This window comes from Microtus pennsylvanicus, chromosome 20, assembly GCF_037038515.1.
Source record: "Microtus pennsylvanicus isolate mMicPen1 chromosome 20, mMicPen1.hap1, whole genome shotgun sequence".
In the NCBI taxonomy this organism is placed as follows: Eukaryota; Metazoa; Chordata; class Mammalia; order Rodentia; family Cricetidae; genus Microtus; species Microtus pennsylvanicus.
Genome location: NC_134598.1, coordinates 33,588,675 through 33,594,138, shown reverse-complemented (window position 1 = coordinate 33,594,138; position 5,464 = coordinate 33,588,675).

The following is a 5,464-nucleotide window of genomic DNA, read 5'->3' as shown; positions in this document are numbered from 1 at the left end:
ACCCATTTCTAGTCATTTACTTTCCGCCTGTGACTTTATTATCTCATCTTCATACTGCCCCCCTGCTTTCTCTGTGTCTCCTGGCATCTCTGCCTGTCTTCTTCCTAGAGCTTTGTTCAGAAGTCCCTGCTAGACCCCCTGCCTGGCTGTTGGCCATTGAGCTTTGTGTGACACCTCCTCATGCAGTGTCAAGGAATAGCCCACAACATATTTCCATGCTGCGTCCTCCTTAAGTCTTTCCGTTCAATATTCCACATCTCTGTTTCCTTTTCCTCATGCTCCGCTATATTTCATCCCTTAAGAGTCCTCCAAAAAGCCTCTTCCCAGTTTCCTGCCTTCTGCTTGTGTCCAAGTTAAATGCAAAAATAAAAAATAAAAAAAAAATCTGAAAGCTAGGATCTGCGTAGGAGAGAAAACATACATGTGTCTTTCCGGACCACAGTTTTATCAGCATAATTTTTTTCAGTTCCATCCATTTTTCCATCCATTTTCTTGTGAATTTTATGTTTTCATTTTTCTTTACAGCTTAGTAAATGTGACCCTGCACACATATATCACGTTTTTTCTCTTAGTCCTCCCCGCCCCCGTCCTGGAGTTTGTGCAAGACTGGATTTCTCCATGCAGCACTAGCTGGCCTGGAACTTGCTCTGTAGACTAGACTGGCCTGGAACTCAGAGACTCACCCACCTTTGCTTCCTGAGTGCTGGGATTAAAGGTGTGCGCCACCACGCCCAGCTATTCACATTCATCTCTCAGTGGGCATCTGGATTGATTCCCTATCCTCGCTGTCTACATAGAGCAGTAGTGAGTGGACATGGATTACAAAGTCTCTGCAGTTGATTCCAAACTCCTTGGGGTTGCATGCACTGGAGTGTTATGGCTGTGTCACGTGACAGTTCTATTTTTTTCTAGATTAATTTCCAGTGTGGTTACACTGGTTCACGCTTGCACCATCAGTGTGCAAGGGTTGTAATTTGTGTTTCTGATGGTAGCCATTCGTACTCAGGTGAGATAAAGTTTGTAGTTTTGGTTGGCATTTCCCTGGTGCTTGAGGCTGCGGAATACTTTTCAATGTGTTTTCTAGCCATCTACATTTCTTCTTTTGAGAGTTTTCTGTTCAGTTCCATAGCTCAGTTTTTAATTGGGTTGCTTATCATCTTAATGTTTAGTGTCTTAGTTCTTTATGTAAACTCAAGCGTGTCAGGTGAGTTTCTGGCAAAGATTCTCTCCGGTTTTGTGGGCTGTGTGTGGACTTACTTCACAGTTCCCTTTGCTGCACAGAAGAAGATCTTAGTGTCTTGACGTCCATTTGCTGATTGTCCGTCTTCCTTCCTGGACTACGGGAGTCTTGTTAGGAATGTCCCTACCTGTGCCTGGAGGCTGATGTCCACTTTCTGCTTCTCCCTCCGAAGTTCTGGGTCTTACGTTGAGGTCTTTGTTCCATTTGGAGCTGAGTTTTGTGTACGGTGATAGATAAGGATCTAGTTTCTTTTTATACACACTGAAATTCCGTTTCCCCAGCATGGTTTGTTGAAAATGGTGTTTTTTCTTCAGTGTGGATTTTAGGCACCTTTGTGCAAAAGCAGGTAACTGGAGTTACATGAACTGATATCTCTTATGTGAACTAATATTTTCTCTCTCTGGCTTTCCCATAATAATGGAACCCCCTGTGCTTAGGTGCTTTTCTGGAGCATGGGTATACATGAAAATGTATTTGCATATAGATGCATGCACACATGTGCTTCTTGTGCAGCTGTGGCGGCCAGGCTTACAAAGGAGAGCTCCATGCTGCATGTGGGAAGTTCACTTCCTTCTTCCTTTCCACCAGCTGGCACTTCCTAAGTGAGAGCAGAGAAGGTGGGATAGCCATGAAAGCCAGTGGCTGGGACGGAAGAAGGGGGATGACCGTCTTTGTTGACTGCTGCCCAAGGCCAAGAGCACCAGTTCCATCTGACGGTGTGAGCGTGGTTGACGCCACGCAAAGATCAGTCGCCATGGAGCGGCTGTGGGGGATTTCTGTTTGCAGTGGGGCCGTGGAGGATGAAAGCAGACAAACTGGGAGAGAGTGGTCAACGATCCCTTTCAAGACGTTTTACACTAAAAAGGACCACGTGGTTACAACCCTGACTGAAACATCTGAAAAGGGCACCATTAATAATTAAGCCATGAGTTAATTAATTATCAACTGGAGTAAATGTCACCCCACGGAAGAAAGGGGGTACATGTGATTGGAGGGGAAGTGGGCTAAAAATATTGCTTTTTTTATGGTTTGATTTTTTTAAATGTCAAATATTGGATAAATAGTGACTCAACAGGAGACATCCTGTGCTAGAGGAGCAGAGGGGAATTTGGGAGAAATTTCTTGAAGCTGGCATGAGAGGGGCACACAGAATCTAACTTGTGGTAGAATGAAGGTTCTTTGCTTTTACATACTGGACTCGGCCTCCTTGTTGTTTTTTGGGGGGACTTTGCGGATCTGGGCATAACAAGTCAGAGATGCAGAAAGAGGAAGAGGAAGGAGCAGGTGGAGTTTTACCTTTTAAAAGTATGGGGCGAGACCATGAGATCACACAGCAGGCCAGGTGCTACCTGCTGCGCATGCGCGGGGTGTCAGGCCGTCACATCCCCCAAGTAGTGGACCAGGTGTGCCTGGACGCTAACCCTGGGTACGCTGGGAACGTATTTGAGTAGAAAACTCTCAGGAAGGGTATGCGAATGGAACGTTTTCTCTCCCTCGTCAATGAGGTCCTGCTGGGTTGACTACTCCCTCAGCCAGTTTCCCTTCTTCCTTATTAGGAAAGTCTGGCTTTGTTTGAGCATTTGGCGCTTCTCTACCCAGAATGTTCTTTCCTAAGCCATCTCCACTTTCTTTCAAAGTGGTTGGCTGAAGGTTTCCCAAATATGACCTGAATAAGGATGGTACCAGTGAACAGGCCAAAGTGGGTGGAGAACAGCCTTTGAGGCCTCAACTTTAGGTCACAGAGGAAAGCTGGGAGCCGGAGCGGCGACCTTCGCAGGGGAAGAGCATGCCATTTGGTTATCCAGTGCCAAAGGTCAGCTCTGCAAACATACAGACGGGTAACATTATGAGGACTGAGCTGGTCATATTTAGGAATACATATGTATATAAAAATACATATATACATGTAATAATCATTTTAAAAGAGCATGAATTTGAAGGAAAATAGGGAGAGGTGTATGAGATGGCTTGGAGGGAGGAAAGAGAAGGGAGGAATGTTGTAATTAAATTATAATCACAAAAAAAGAAAAAGAGAACAGGCCTATAATTCAGCTGTAGCAAGGGACACCCCCTTCTCCTGCTGATGTTGTCTTGGCTACATGCAATGCCTGGATCTGAAGAACTGTCTCTTGGTCCAGATCAGAAGTAACCCAGGGCACAGCTCATATTGTGAGCTTTTAAGCCAATAGATCGTGCAGACTCAAGAAACAAGTTAGGAATTCTAACATGAGGTGAAAAGTCTGTCTTACTGTTGCGTTAGTTATACTGGCTTTTCTGGTTCTCAGGGCCAAAAGCTTCCTGACAAGAGGTTTTCAATTTGTGTTTAAGTTAGCAACAGTATATGTTCTTGCACCTGCGACCTGTATCCATGAGCTGATTGTTTGGTCACTTTAAAAGAATAATTTTAACTGTTCCTACAGTATGTTTAGCCATTCGCCTGTTTGTTTATTTATTTTTGGCATTCGCTCTAAACATTTCCGTTAGTTATTCCGCTAATTGTCTTTTCTCTTGATCTTTCATCTACTAATCTTGATAAAAATTTATGAATACAAAGTGCTGTTAAATAAGCCATCAGGGCTGGCTAGCAGGCCTCTATTTTCATTGTAATATGCCTCAATCAGCTATTATATATATTAATATAATATATAATAGTTATATATTATATATAATAATAACTAACATATATTTGCTACAGACTTTCCATACTCTTTCCTTTTGTCCCATTCAAGCCAGACACTTAGCTAATATTTTATTGTGAAAAGGAAAATAATCGAAAGGCAAATTTACATCCTCCCACGTCGTGTCAGACATGAAGTTTGTCCACTCACTGCTCCCTTCCTTTTATGGCTAACACATCCAGCTATTCAGGCCTTCGGGGTTCAAGGTAGGGTCTCCAGTGACCACTCCCTCCCTTTCCCGCCTCTCCCCTGCCAGCCAGAGACTGAAAGAAAAAGTCTCTCCATTTCCATTCAAGATGGGACTCTCTTCCGGTCTCATGACTAAAGATGATCTTAGCTGCTTTGTGGTCGTGGTGATGGAGTACCCTGAGGAAGGCAACTCAAGTGAGAAGGGGATTATTTCAGCTTCCGGCTCAGGGTACAGTTCCCTCGTGGAGGGCAAGTCAAGGCAACAGGGACTTGAAGCAGCTTGGCGCATCGGATCCACGGCCAGGGCACAAAGAAGGATGAAGGATGTTGCTTCTCGTCTTTGTTTCTCCATTGACACACTCCAGGGTCTAGCCAGGGACCGGCTCCCACACAGGGTGGATCGTCACACCTCATTGAATGCAGTCAAAACGATCTTTCATGGGCCCAGAAGCCTAGCTTAGCTAATTCTAGACTCTGTTGACAACTAGCAATAACCAGAAGCAAGAATGTATTAATTATCCCCAAATTCATATTTCTAGCTCTGGCTTCTTCCTTGAGCTCTAAACACATATATTTAACCTGGCCTTGGGTATCATCCAGGCCATCCTTGGTGTCATTAGTCCAGTCACCAGGAGAAGAGGGTCATTTTGAATGTCTGAAGATGAATTCATGCCATGAAGACTTTCAATTCTTTTAAGTGCAGAATTAAGCATAGCAAAAAAAAAAAAATCAATTTACAAATCTTTCTGTATTTTTGATTTTATACTTCTGCTTTTATTTGTGGTATATATTTTTTCCAGAGATAGGCTTGAGGGACTTTTGTTGTTTGTTTGCTTGTTTTAAAGATATATTTATTGACTATGTTTGTTTGTTTTAAAGACATACTTATCGACTACTTAAAATGATAGAGGACTTTTGTCTGCTATTTTCAGATTTTCAGATACGCAATTCCAGTTATTTCGTGAAGACAAACGTTTATCTTCTGCTGACAGATGTTGATACATTGTGCTTCATCTGTCCCGTGACTGTCTGCTTTCCATATTGCGCTTATTAACGTTCACTTTCTTATATTTTGAAACTAGAAACAACATCTGTGAATCTCCAACCCGGTAACAACTCTTGTGTTTTTCCCCTTCCCAACACTCACAATTTCTGGCAATAACTTTGGCTGTGTCAGTGAGTCTTTCTTTCCTTCTTCCTTTTTCTTTATTTTACTTTTTTTTGAGGTGCATATCATTACCCCATGCTGTCATTTAACTCATGTGTAGCTGCGAAGGACCATGAGGTTTTGATGCATCTGCCTCTGCCTCCCCAATGCTCGGATTACAGGCATTGCTGAGATGGAGCCCAGGGTTTC